At 47.2% G+C, this 14861-nt stretch overlaps 1 protein-coding gene across 10 annotated transcripts in view; it reads right to left on the reverse strand.

Annotated features, from left to right (window-relative positions):
- The window catches only part of DAG1 (dystroglycan 1), a 55096-nt gene that overhangs the window by 33745 nt on the left and 6490 nt on the right, over nucleotides 1–14861 (reverse strand). The window contains exon 3 of one of the 10 annotated variants that reach the window (XM_019631716.1): nucleotides 12162–12296. The exons of the other annotated variants lie outside the window; for them this stretch is intronic. The gene's annotated coding sequence lies outside the window, so the exon portion shown is untranslated. The remainder of the gene's footprint in view (nucleotides 1–12161; nucleotides 12297–14861) is intronic. 10 annotated transcript variants of the gene reach the window in all.

A 14861-nucleotide genomic window follows, 5' to 3' on the forward strand; every position in this document is an offset into this window, starting at 1 on the left:
GGCTGCCCATCAGTCACCTGGGCAGGGGACTTAGAAAGCTGATGCCTGGGTCCCACCCCAAAGGTTCTGATGTCACGGCGGGGGGGGGGGGGGGGCAGAGTCCAACCAATTATAAACCCTGCTCTAAAGACAGAGCAGCTCTGAAACAGGAGGCGGACACTATGGTTCGGGGCCTAGTCCACACAGAGAGCGGGTACGGAAGGAATTGCAAACTGGTGCACAGCTGAGGAAAAGGGCTCAGAAATACAGGGACTTACCCTTGACCCAACATACCTGACCAATCCTCACCAGGGCAAGGACTTCTATATTGAAATTCTCACCAGAACCTCAAACCCACAATTCCAGATCCTCTAGAAAGTTTCTCCCAGATGTCCCGGCCCCATCACAAAACACATCAGTGCTGCTCAGAGGCAGCACGGGCCCCTCATGGGACACCCAGGAGTGATGCTGGCGTCGTTCTCCCTCCTGCCTTCCTGGCCCCAGCCTGAGGGTCGGAGCGGCTGCAGCAATCCCTGCCTCCACTGATTCTGTAGCAGGAGCCCAAGTATCTGAAGTTGGCCTCCACTGCCTAAGGTGCCTAAGCTTGTTTTCACATCAGTGAAATGGGGACCATGCTGTCATTGACCTCACATGTCCACTGTCAAGATAGTGACACATCGCCATTCAGCCCCATGCCTGCGCATAGAGATTGCCTCTTTCAATGACTATGGTTTACCCTGCACTCAACCGCCATAATGAGGACTATCACGTTCTGGATGCTGCAATGCCTTAGACAGAGACCCTGGATCACAGCGACTCTGCTGAACAGCTAGTCTCCATTATGACATGAAAAGACTGAGGTCCACACCAAGCAAGAGGCAGAGCCAGGACTTGAAGCCAGTTCCCCAGATTAACACATTGTGGACCCGTGACACAGATTTGCGTCTATACGTTTAAATGCCCTGTCCTCAATGTGTTAACTTGCCCCGTCCTCAATGTGTTAACTTGCCCGAGCCCCAGCTGCCATCAAGCGCTCTCGTGTTCCCGGCAGCTCATGACAGCTGCCCATGGATCAGGTCCACCCTCACTGCCTGGCACACAAAAAAGTACTCAGGAGCACTTGCTAAGTGGAGTTTTTTCTAACTACCTCTCACCTTCTGGCTCCCAGCCCTCTAAATGCTGCTGCTTCAGGAAACCTGCCCAATCCGGGCCTCCATTATCCGCTTAACTCTCCATTATACCTTTCCTTCTGCATTAAAGTCTCAGAACAGTGAGAGCAGGGGCCAGACCTGATTTGCTCACACAGGGAGGACACAGGTCAGACCCACGTCTTCCCAGGGCACTGGCACCCACCTGGGGGAAAGCTGCATCAAAGCCCACCTGTAACACCAGGACACATCTGCTCCATCGCCTCAAGGGACAACTGCACCATCAATTCAAAGCTCTGACAACAGAGTCGTGGGTGCTGCCTCACGGAGCTGGGTGGGCTTCAGGCAGTCCACAGCCCAGAGCAAGGGTCCCCGGCATTAACATTCAAGTATAGCCTTCCTCTTTAGAAATCAGCTCATTGGTTCTGGTCATTTCCCTACCAATTAGGTAGAAATAAATTCTTTTTGAGCAGGCAGGGTCTTCTGTTTTGTTGCTAAAGCCCATCTTGCTATGCTAATAATATCTATCATGTGTCACTTGTTCCATTCATAACAAAAATCAAGAACTGGACACTCATGAAACTCCTTTATTCAACGGCAACATGATTAAGTAACTGAATACAAAAAAATATATTTATTTTAAAAGTCTTTCAATAAACAAAAATATGTGCCATGCATCTATTTCTTGATTTCTAAGTGCCACTTCAACTAAAAGGAACGAAGGCTCCTTGTAAAAAGGGCTGATGCCAGGCTGGGGCAAGTTGCCTAAAATATCTTTTTGCACCAAAAAGTCAAGAGTGCTCAAGAAATGTTGGGGACATGTCAAAAGAACAAAGAAGGCCACCTGAAGGGGTGTACACTGGCCACAGCTGGGACAACCTGGGCATCAAAATGAATGACAAGAATGGAATATATCAACAGCAGTTCGAGTCCAGCCCGAGCTGAGCAGCCGCTGAGCTGCCAACAGGTAGCAGGATGGCTCAGCTAAAAAAAAAAAAAGAATGGAATATATCACATTGAACAAGTTATCAGTAAGAACTACTATAAACAAACCAATGAATAGATAGATATATGGGGGATGAGAAAGCTCTTCTTAGAGTAAGATTACAATACAGAAGGAATGATGATCTTAGAAGCAGCACTGGATGCCGAAAGTAGAGGGTCAAAGTTTGAGGAGAAAAAGGATATTTACATAGTCCCAAAGTGTCCCCCCACAAGTTACTTATTAATTGCAAAGGAAAAAACAGCAACTTTACAGGAGAGAGAACTGCCAGGCAGTAGAGTAAACCTCCTTACCCAGAGCTGATCATCAGGACAAACCAGGATCTCCTGTCTACTCATATGGGGTTATTAAAGATGCTACTGGGATGATTGAGGAAATCTGAATATAAACTGTATGTAGACCAGGTATTATACCAACATTCAATATCCTCATACTGATAGATGTACTATGGTCACATAAGAGAATGTCCTTATTCTTTGAGAGTACACAATTAAGTAATGAGAAGTAAAGGGGTGTAGTGTTTGCCAATTACTCATAGGTGGTTCAGGAAAAAAAGTATAGATAGAAAAGAGGATGACAAAGCAAACAAGGCAAAATGTTTTCAACAAATGGTGACTCAAGGTAAAAGTATTTAGGAGTTCCTTTTGCTATTCTTGGAAATATTCTGTAAGTTTAAAGTTACCTCAAAATTTAAAAGTTACAAAAACATATGCCATGTAAAATGGAAAGAAAATCAGTGGTAAGAAAAAGGGACGTGGGGCATGGTCCATTGCCCTGCTCAGGACCTCAGTTCTTCCTGGCAAAGCAGGGCTGTTCATCAACAGTTGTGAGGCAAGGTCAGCAGATGACGCTGTAAACTGCGACAGCCTCTGTCACCCCCACCCTACCACGTACCTCACACCCCAGCACTTGTTCACTAGCATTCCAGGTTTCGGACACCACACCCCCCAGACTGCATGATTCAAAACACACAGCTCGCCAGGCCCCCAAGCCCAAGTTCATAAGGGGAAGTGAGGACCTTTTAAAGGCATTTCCCTCCAGAAACACTACAAACAACAAAATATACAAAAAAGGACTTTGTTTTTAAAAGTGACTTGGGTTATAATGGAAGAAAATGTCAAATGCTGGGGCCTGAAATTACTACACTGGCTATGTTTGCTTAAGATTAAAAATAGTTTCATCTTCCCTTCCCAGGAACCTTCCCTCCTGGAGGAAAAACCTCGACCAGATCATCACCAAGTTCAGAGGTCCCAGAGCCAAATGCAGACCCAGGCAGCCTAAAGCCAGGGGTTCCCACTATCAGGTTCCCAGTTACCATTCCGAAGCCACACAGTAAGCCTCACAATGATGCCATCAGCTGTCTGGTCCTTACCTACCCACCTAAAGATATGAATGACTTTCCCCTTACATCCGCTAAAATTGAGTTACTATCAAACTCCTTCATTAATGGCACGAGATGGAAGAAGGAAGGCGAGACAGGTTGAAACAGCAGGAGACAGCATTTTGTCCCTCTCGTACTGCTTGATTAATGGGCTGGTGGGCAGCAGTGTCATAAATCCACACTGGGAGTAATGGCAGGTCATAGTTAGCCAGCGTGAGAATACAGGAGGGGGAGCATCCAGGCGATTCATGAATCAAAACATGGTGCTATGTTTTTCTAGTCAAACTTGACTACCTCAGAGGAAAATTGCTATGGAGAATTTATGGGCTAATTATTCCACATAATAAGGTATCTGTGGGGCTCTTTGCTCTTACTGTTGCTTGCCTGGACCAGCCCTCTGGGCCCACTCTAGAAAAACTCCGGGCTGAGGGCAGGAGAGGGAAGCTAGCAGGTATTTGGGGGCTCCCAAGTCTAATCTTTACACTGTAGTTTCACTGTTCTGAAAAACGTTAACCTTTCCTAAGTAACATTTCCAAACCTACGTCTGACGCCTATCGTCCTTCGACTGAGGAGCAGGGTCAGGGAGGGATGCTAGTCCCAGCTGTCCTGGAGGTGGCACCCTCTAGACTTAGGGGCACTGGGGAAAGAACCATCTATCCCAGGCCAGTGCCACCATCTGGGACAGGCAGTCATGCACCTAAGCACAGAAGTCCTGACCAATCCACTCGGACCTTTCTCTCTGATCAGCCTAACTTGTACACACGAGCAATTAACCCAACAGAAAGTGGTGCCCACAACAGCAACTGACATTCCAAAGTCCTACGGTGACCCTCCCAACTCTATACCATGTTGGTTCCTGGTTCAAAGGCTGCCTGAAACACGTTTCAGGTGACCTAGGCAACTCCAAGATGAGTAACAGGAAGTGGGAGCCACGCCCCACCAGAAGACCATGATACAAAACCCCCCAAGGAAGAACACCAGCATGAGGCTGAGCATGAAGGCCCTCTGCAGACGTTGTGGTTACATTATCTTCTAGATAAGCACTGAACTATCTATCGATGGATGAAATGACAGAAGGTCTGAAATATGCTTCAAAATAATGTGGGCTGGGACAGTGGCTGAGAGTGTGAATGGGGCAAGAGTGGTCACGGGTTGATAGGTGTTGGGGCTGGTGATAGGTACACGGGATTCATGTACTATTCTGTCTTTGAGTGTACTTGAAAGTCTCCGTAACAGAAAGTTAAAAAATAAAACACAAGAGGCATATAAACAAAATTCCCAGTAATTAAAACATCAAATATATCCATTAATTCACCCTTAGGTATATACCCAGAAAATATGGACAAGAAGGTTCATATCAGTGTTATTCATGATGGTCAAAAACTGGAACAACCCAAATGTCCACCAACAGGAAAAGCAGTAAACAGTGGTATATTTATATGTGAAATACTATACAACAACAAAAGAAAACAAACCACTGTACAGAACCATCCAGAAACCTAATATTCAGTAAGAAAAGACATGAGGGCTGGTCGAGCGGCTTAGCTGGTTAACAGCGCGAGCTCTGAGCAACAGGGTCGCCGGTTCGACTCCCACATGGGCCAGTGAGCTGTGCCGGAGCTGAGCTGCTGCTGAGCTGCCAACAGGTGGCAGGATGGCTCAGCTGGTGATAGCACATGCTCCTAACAAGGTTGCCAGTTCTACTTCCACATGGGATGGTGGGCTACACCCATCTGCAACTAAGATTGAAGACCTTGAGCTGAGCAGCCACGAGCTGCCGATAGGTGGCTGGATGGCAACTGGACTTGGAGCTGAGCTAGCTGTGCCCTCCACAACTAAGATTGAAGGACAACAACTTGGCTGTTCCCCTTCCCCAATTCCCTAGCACTGTTCCCCTTCCCGAATTCCCCAATAAAATCTTTAAAAACAAAAAAGACACGAGAGTAAATACATACATAAGTGAAAATGTGTCGAGCTGTACATTTGATTTACACATTTTGATACATGTAAATTATGCTTCAATTTTTTAAGAGTGATGTCCAAAAAACAAAACCATCAAACACTGCTAGTCACCAGGAGGTTCGGTGAACGAACAGATTTTCAAAGCCTGAAGAATGAGAAAACTCAGCTCTGGCCTGGCCAGTTTTTTATTTTTGTTTTTTTTTTAAAGATTTTTATTGGGGAATTAGGGGATGGGAACAGCGCTGGGGAATTGAGGGAAGGGGAACGGACAAGTTGCTGTCCTTTTGTTCTTCAGTCTGGTTGTGGAGGACGTTGCTTCACTGGCCCAAATTGGCACCATCATTGTGCTCTTCCCAGGCGAGGCAGATCAGTCGCCGGCTTCTGGACAGCCGCTCACGCTGGCTGCTGGCTACTCATGGTAGCCCATGGCAACCCACTGCAGCAGGGGCTGCAGCCTACGCCGTCGCAGGTGATTCACGGCAGCCCAGCTCCAGGTTGAGCTGTTGTTCAGCATCTTAGCTGTGGAGGGCAGTGTCACTGGCCCTCATATGTGGGATCCCAACCGGGGCCCTCTGGCATCCCAAGCCAGCTCTTAACCACCGCGCCACTCGGCCGGCTCTGGCCTGGCCAGTTTTGATCAGGGCCTGCTCACCTGTCTGCTACCTGCCCACACTTGAGGTGAAGGCAGAGACTCCCTCTAAACCTTTACTGCTAGCTGATCAGAAATACCAAAGAACACCAGAGCAGCCAACACCAAGAAAACATGGCTTTAACTCCTGCTTCACCTCCTAAGCAACCAGCCATGGTTGTGGCCTTGATTTCACCAAATCCTGAGAAATTCAGTTTCTCAGTGAAGTGATGTAGATGTCTCACGCAGGAGATTCGGGGTTCCCCTTACCGCCATGCCTGCTGCTGGCCACCTGACAACCACTCCTACAGGCAGCTCCTGGGCAGTGCCCAGCAGCCTCTCCAGCCCTCCCTCCAGCACACCCCACGCCTCCCTGACTCTGGAATTCCTTACATTCTCCTCCTTAAAGGACAGCCCCCACAAAACTTGGATTCAAAACAAAAAAACAAAACCTAGTCTACCTCCTTGGGCCTAAGCAACCTTAGTGAACATACAGGATACAAAACCCTGAATTTAGTAGTCTTCAAAATGATTTAAGTATAAAATAAATTAAATTTTAAACGTGTGAAATAATAGCACAGCAAACAAAGACACCATAGGCACATGGTAAGGGTCCCAGCACTGTGGAAAGGCCAGATAAATCCTGGTACATCACATGACACCTCTTCTCTGGGCCAAGTCCCACTTGCAGGGCAATAGGCTTGGTATATACAAAGATATAGGCCAGCCGTGAGCACAGCCCTTTACCCCCCAGATCCTCACAGCAATAGTCGATCAGGCAGTGGCTCTGTCTCTGAGGTGATCACAGAGTTACCCTCACACCAGACACAGGCTTGGGCTACCCATCAAATTCTGGGGTAAACTGCAGTGAGGCTTGCATACAAGAAAGCTACGACCAGCTGACAAATTCCTGGCCTGGAGCCTGAGCCTACTCTCACACTGAAGCCATACTGTCGCCCTCCACAGGCCCACAGTTTCAGCCACTTGCCAGCATGGCAGCAGCACTGGAAGCAGAACTGGCAGCTGACACATCTCTCTATTCTGTAAGGCAAGTCCCTGTCCCAGAGCTTGAGACAAGCAGGTGAGGCCACGACCACAGCCCACAGAACCTTCCACTATTCACCCAGCCCACCTGGCCTGATGGTGCAGAGATGGGGAAAGACTAGCTTCTGGCTGAGCCCTCTACCCACTTCTCCATTTCCCTGCTGCTGGGGCTGTGCCCTAAATGGAAAAGGAAAATCTTCTAAAATAGCTTCCAAACACAGAGAAAATTTATAAAACACAATACTCATAGGACCAAGTTTGAGGCAACCATTTAAGTCATCAAGCCCAACACCTTCATTTTACAGATGGGTGGTAAACGGAGGCTTCCATAGTCCCCCAGATGGAGAGCCATCAAGCAGGATGAGAATCCCTCCTAGGCCTCAACCTTTTTCCTATCAGAACACCCTACAAACAAAAGGGGGAAAAGAAGAGAGGCAAGTTGCAGAGAGGGGACAAAATGAAGGGCAGAGAGTGAAAGACAGGGGAGCTGAGACTTAGGAGAAAGGGCAGTGTGAAGAAAGAAGGGGGGGCCTGAGAGGGGGACCGCATTGTGCACCCATCCCAGTGAACTCTTCCTCGCTGGGAAGCTGGGGAGACTGGTTTGACAAGAACTACTGAGCCACTGGGAAACTGAGCTGGGCCTGGCCCCACCGTCCTCCCACAGATGTGGTACTCTGGGTACCTGCTATGAGCAAAGTGTGGAACAAGAGGAAAGCAGCACTCCAGAGGCAAGACCCAAACCACTCAGCCTTGCCAAGCTGACCAAGTCTCTGGATCCAGCTAACATTCACAGGAAGTAGGGAGAACAGCTGAACTGCACCCTGAGACACAATCTGCTACATCTGGACTGTGGGAGACTCCTCAGGTCTGAGGGCCAGGTTTTTCAGCAGATAACTGTAAGGAAATGGGATAGAGGGGGAAATTGTAGATTAAAGAGACTTAAAAGACATACCAAGTTTTTAAAATGGACAAAATCACACTATACATTTCGGAGATAAAATCATAAAGAAACGTAAGGAAATAGGTACTGACTGTATGGGGGTTACCTTTGGAAGGAAGGATAGAGGGGGCTGTGGCAGAGATGGGGCCCACTGAAGGGCATTTTCTAGGATCAGCAAAGCTCTATTTCTTGACCTTAAAATTCACTAGGCTATACTTTTTGGGGGGTGGGATCTTGTTTTCTCTCTTTTTGTTTTATTTTATACTAGTAAAGTTTTTTAAAAGTTTAAAATACATTTTAAAAAATAAGATGAAGTGAACATAAAATCAGTCCTGAATGAGCTTGGAGACTTTGCAAAGGAGCACGGCAGGAAGAGGAGTCAGCCAGGAATAGTGAACAGAGGGCAGCCCTACAGGCAACTGGGTGGGTACCTCTCCTTAATTCTGGGGTTCAGCATTAGGAACCCCCAATGGCCTCTCACCCAGGTCCTATGCCCTCCAAAAGCTCAGGTGGTTATTAAGCTGATATTGTAGCCACCTGCATGACTCCTTTATCCATCCATTAAAGGGATAGAGTAAGTGTATTTTTAATGGGGTACCCCAAAATCACTTACTGTGAGTTATCTTCTCCCTCCTCTCCCCTCCCCAAGGTTCACCTTCTCTAATGCCCCTTCCTGCAATTATCCTCCAAAGTCCATCCCCCCTGCACATCTCATCACCAAACTAAGAGGGCTCCTGTGGTTCACTCTGACCAGTCTCTCAGGCCCCACCAGAATCACCTAAGGCCCGGCATCCAGGACAGGAAATGGCTCAACAGATAACAGACACCTGTGTGCACCCAAATATCAGCTTGGCTTTTAAAATAATCTAGAACTGCCTGCCAGCTCTCCAAGGTCCTCTCCCTGATCCCTCACATCACCCTCTGAGATAGCCGCCCCACCCCCACCCCTTACGATGAATCAGAGGCACACTGCCTGCCTGCGGTCACTTGCGGGGGGGTGGGACCCTCAGCCTTTCCAAACCACACTTTCTTCTGAAAAATTCCAACAGAAGAAAATTAATCTTCACTTCTCCTCCCACTTTCGCCTGGTCAGGGAAGGTGCAGGGCTCATACCTGTCTCTCATCCATCACCAGCTCCATCCCCGGAGCTTAGCACAGTGCCCAGAACATGACAGTGACTCAAAAACCACCTGCTTGAATGAATGAACCAATAACTGACGCCTGGTGCCAACAAGGCCTGCCCACTGGGTATCAGCTGGCAGTCCCCTCCATAGTCCATAGGCTAGCCTATCTTGGAAAGCTACTTAATAGTCAGTATTTAATCTTGAACACTTCCTAGATGGAACTCTTTTTTTCTTTACTTTTTCCATTTATAAACATAGATTCATTAGGTGAGCTAGTGCATGTTAAGACTTAGAAAAGGACCTGACACACTTTAAAATGTTATCTACAAAACACAAATAATCTTAATCCAGTCCCCCATTATCTCTTATGAGGGTACCGTTTCTGTGCTTCAGACAACCTACATGGGCAGACTAGCTGAGGAACACGCACATCCCTATGCATTATCACTGTGCACCCTGCTTTCTCCACCCCAGATCCAAATCTGAAACAAAGCTGCCAAGGTCAATAATCTCCCCACAGTGACAAGGAGTCTGGAGTGCTTGCAATAGAAATGGACTTGCTTCCACACTGGGGTTTCCTCCATTCCACTGAGAACCCCCTTCTCTCCAGCGGCCGCCTCCGAACTGCCTGTTCAGCACTACCCAGGACGACGGGATGGGAGCAGTCCTGTGGGCCCTGCTTCCCTCCACCCTATCAGAGGACTAGAGTGAGCATTCAGAGCTTTATTTTAAGCGCCTCTCTGGTGGTAACATGTCATTTTCTTTTCTGATAACAGTCAACAGCTCTACCCTCCTTGCCTCTAACAGAAAGGTCAGAGACCAAATGCCTTCACTGTCTGGAAATCACCAGGCGCTTCTCTCCTGGAAGCACAGAGGCAGCTCCCCACAACACAGGATCAAAAACTACAGTGCCTTTATAATCTGGAGGCTGAAACCCAATCTGTCTTTAGGACAATTATTCTCTGCTCAAAATTTGGGCACCACCGCCTGTCCCCTCATCCCCCTCACAACCCAAAGCTCTATGATCAGTATGTCCCTTAAGAAGTTGGGAGCCCCAAACAGTTCAGGTTTCCAGGGAGGATGCTCACTTTACAGAGTAAGGTTCAGACATTCCATATGAAGTTCATCCTATAGGGCCGGCCGACTGGCTCAGTTGGTTAAGAGCTCGCTCAAGAGTGCAAGGTGGCAGGATGGCTCAGCTGGACTGCCTGTTCAATGGTGGCTACGCCCACCTGCAACTAAAGACTGAACTCAGCACCTTGAGCTGAGCTGCCACCCGGATGGCTCAGTGGACAGGGCGTGCGCTCTTACCAACAAGGCTGCTGGTTCAACTCCCGCGTGGGATGGTGGCTATGCCAACCCGCAACTAAGATTGAACACAGCACCTTGATCTTAGAGGCCACGAGCTGCCCACAGGCAGCCAGATGGCAACTGTTGCCCTCCACAACGAAGATTGAAGAACAACAACTTGGCTGGTCCCCTTCCCCAATAAAATTTAAAAAAAAAAATCTCTGAACCCGTCACTCAACAAAAGAAATGTGTCCAGCCTTTATTAAATATCAGACTCAGTTTACACCAGAAAAAGGAAAGGTGTAATAATGAGTAGCAATTATGTAGATGTGCAGGGCATGTTACTAGAGAGCCTTTATTTCCTCCTCAGCAGCCTATGGGGAGGATACTCTGTCCCAATTTTACTGAGGCAGAGAGATCAAGGGCTTTACTTAATGCCACATTAGGATGAGAGGGTTCCCAGGGGACCCAGAACCTCTGGTAGGTTCCTTCCTCAAGCCCAGATTTCTATTGCTGAGGGTACTCAGTGTTTTCATTGTCCAACCTCATCACACTTATGCCAAAAATCTTGCCTGCCTTGCCAAAATGCAAGGGCCCTCAGTGGGTAGACCTCACCTCCAGGGAAGTCATGGCCCAAAATACCATAGTTTGGCCAGGCACTATCTGAAAAGAAAGAGTTCTCCTTTAGAAACCTCAGTACCATCTCACAAGTGCTGGCATTTGCAGTGTGAGCTCAGCATGGCACTATGTTTTACTCCTTTATTTGATAAAAACAAAACGCCACTCCCAATCCTAAAATAGAGAAAGAAACATATCACTCTGCTCAGTCAGAAGGATAAAATAGTATTTTTTTCCTGTAATAAAAGGAAAAAAAAAAGGTTGGAGGAAGGCAACCATCCAGGGCAGTGCCAGAGCCAGCTGCTCCTTTCACAAGACAGTGCTCCTTCCACAGAAGTGCTCCTTCCACAGAAGACAAAGAAATCATACATGCTGAAGCATCATGGGAAGAATGGATTTTTTAATTCAGAAGATCTACAACAATTCCATGACCATTCCAACGTCTACCTATCTGGATTTTAGAGGAACAAATTTCATGCATGCAATGAGAGGAGCCAGCCATGCAATCATAGAAACCTCATGTAGAAAAGCCTTTCGCCAACTCCAGGAGGACCTGACCAGGCCTTCCCCATCCATCCCCCATCACCATCCGCTCACTCTTCTACTCTTCACAGAACCTCCTAAAGCACAACAGCTAATCACACATCTGGCTCCCTGTCTGAATCCAACACCCCCGAAAAAGCAGCAGCTGATGACCTCTATCTATCCACTCACCAAAACCTTAAGTGCCTCATAGGTTTTTTTCCAGGGACACACTGGCCTAGGGTCGGGAAAACCTCCTGACTGGTAAGGCAGTTTGGTTAACAGGAAAGAGCACCCATAACCAGAACAAACCTTTTAAAAGAGCTGAGTCCCTCTGGCTTCCCCTTCCTGGAGAATCATATGCTGGCATTTCACATCTTCAATAAGTTGTACAGTTGATTAAGGCCAAAATAAGTTTTTTTTCCCCCCAGCTTTATTAAGACATAATTGAAGGCCAAATAAATTTCAAAAACAAGAATTAAAATCCAATTTCATTCATAAATAGATTAATCCTATGCTTACCAGTGGATTCGGGACATAAGAAAGGCTTGGAGGGAATGCCCAGCTTCCTGTGACCAGGCACACAGCCACCCTTGGGAGCAGCAGGCCTGCCTCTCCAAATATGGCCTCAGATCGGCAGCAAGAGTGAGCTCAGGCCTGCAAAGGGGTCCACAAGAATGTTTATCAAAACGTGACAAAATCAGAGGGCAGACCCAGGGGCAAACAAAGCATGAGCCATCTCTCAGAACACTTCTGAATAGAAGGGCAGCATGTGAGGAATTGACTGCTTGCACACCCGGCCCCTCAGCACCCAGTAACCACAGCGGACCGGACAGAGAGGCCATGGCAGGCCTGACACTGAAGCGGAGGGCTGTGCCTGTGGGCACAGCCCACAATGGGCCCCATTCTCCCTGAAAGCTCATTGCAGGAGGGGCGAGAGGAGGCCAGGACATTCCTTCACCCCCTCACACAGAGGAAAAGGGCACAGGCAGCCTGGAGAACCAGAGGCCTGCATAAGAAAAAAGCTTAAGAAGCCATTTTCCTTTCCAGCTGCACAAATAAAAAAAACAGGATGGAGACCTAAGATGCCATCTGATTAAATCAGGTGGATTAACTGGTCTGCACAAGAGACCCTCTGGTCAGCATGGCTGAACCAGAAGGAAAAAAACCTCAGGGCTTTGAGGGGACAGGGGACTCCACAGGCCCTGTCAGCTTAGGGTTGGCACTGCAAGCAGAACAATCAACTTCTGCTGAAGATTTCTTCCTGGTGCCTAGGAATCCAGTCACTTTTTAAACGTTTAAAACTGGAAAAAGCACATCTTCAGACTGGCAAACAGTGTTTTAAGTTTAACTGTTGACTCTTGTGACAAAAGAGTGTGATCCTCTCCAGGTAAGCAGAAGCAACGGCTGGTAGCACAAATCCAGAAGAGAAAGCGAGACAGGAACCCTACTATTATCTATTTGTGACTTTCATGAATTTTATTTTTAGATCTTTATTAGCTTCTCTTCTAGTCTCCTCCTACCAAATTTCTCTACTCAGGCAATGCAATCTTCCCAACATTGCTCAAAAGTCTAAAAATATGACACTTATTGAAGCATGCTTAACAAACAGGTAGAGCAAAGTTCTCTACACTCATTTTCCACTAGATCCAGAATCCACCCCTGTTCAAGGGCTACTCATGAGACAGCTCTCCACTACTAAAAAACCCAGTAAGCAAGGCTCCCTGAGGTGAGGGCAGATCCCATGCAAAGACCACCTACCAGCCAAGCAGGAGTATACACAGGCACTCACAGTGCCAAGAGGCGCACGTTTTGTGGAAGCATTCCATAGTAAACCAAGGCTCCAGAAAATGGATAGTGTCCCAGGTTCTGATTAATAGCCCAATAAAAAGGAAATGCTATTTGGAATTCCATTATTGACTGTATCATTTTTCTTGACAAAAACTGGCTAGAAAATCAACCCGGGCCTAGAGAACAAGTGAGCTAATTAAGAGAGGCGATTATTAACAACCAAGGCAGAACTGGTTTCACTTCAGCCACAAGACAGCCTTGGGAAGCTTCTTAAGTAATCCCATATCAACCATGGAATGCCTGGGGGGAAGTGCTCCCAGCACAGAGAGGTAAAGCAGAGAGGACCACAACATTTGCAAAAACAGGTATCCTCCAATTCCACTAACCTATTCCAATACATATATGCCAACTATTAGAAAGAACTCTGTAAGGGGCGCTTCTTGTTTGTAGTTTTCTGTACTCCATGTATAAAAACTCAACATCCATAGACATGAATAGCAAATGCCATAACAGGGGACCAAGCTGGGCACTGGCCAGTGTTTCCTTGAATATGACACATCCTTCCAAGTGCTTCACTCATCCTCGTCCTTAAGCTCCCCTCAACTGGCATACTTGCCTATACTTAGGGTATCTAAGGGCTGTGAATGCCTTGGGAGGAATGAATCTGTGGCAACACATACCCTCAATGGCAGGGAACATCAAGTCGGGGCCTCTACATGGCTATAAAAAAAAAATCATACACCCATGCAAGTCACAGGAAAGGGATTAGGGAAAATGTACACAGTACTTAAAAATAAAAATCAATACAAACCTGCCTTACTTTATAGGTGTGCTCCTGCAAAACTGTAAGCCACGTTGCACTTTTTCAAAAGCTTTATATTTAATATTATGGTAATAAGAAAAAGATTCTAAAAATACTTTATGCACAAAGATGCTAACTGCAACATTACCTATTATAATCAAAGTAAGAAACAACTTAACCATCTAAGTACTGGGGACAGGTTAACTGTTAAAAATGCTCTATTTATAGGACAGTGCTCACCCTATAACGCTGGAAGGGGAAAAGAAGAATAAAAATTAAATCTATACTCTAGGGCCGGCCGAGTGGCGCGTTGGTTAAGAGCTGGCTTGGGACGCCAGAGGGCCCCGGTTTGGATCTCACATATGAGGGCCAGTGACACTGCCCTCTACAGCTAAGATGCTGAACAATAGCTCAACCTGGAGCTGGGCTGCCATGAGTTGCCTGTAACGGGTAGGCTGCAGCCCCTTTGGCAGTGGGTTGACATGGGCTACCATGTGTAGCCAGCAGCCACAGTGAGCGGCCGTCCAGAAGCCTGCGACTGATCTGCCTCGCCCAGGAAGAGCGCAATGATGGTGCCAACTTGGGCCAGTGAAGCAACGTCCTTCACAACTAGACTGAAGAACAAAAGG

This window comes from Hipposideros armiger, unplaced genomic scaffold (assembly GCF_001890085.2).
Source record: "Hipposideros armiger isolate ML-2016 unplaced genomic scaffold, ASM189008v1 scaffold_18, whole genome shotgun sequence".
NCBI lineage: Eukaryota > Metazoa > Chordata > Mammalia > Chiroptera > Hipposideridae > Hipposideros > Hipposideros armiger.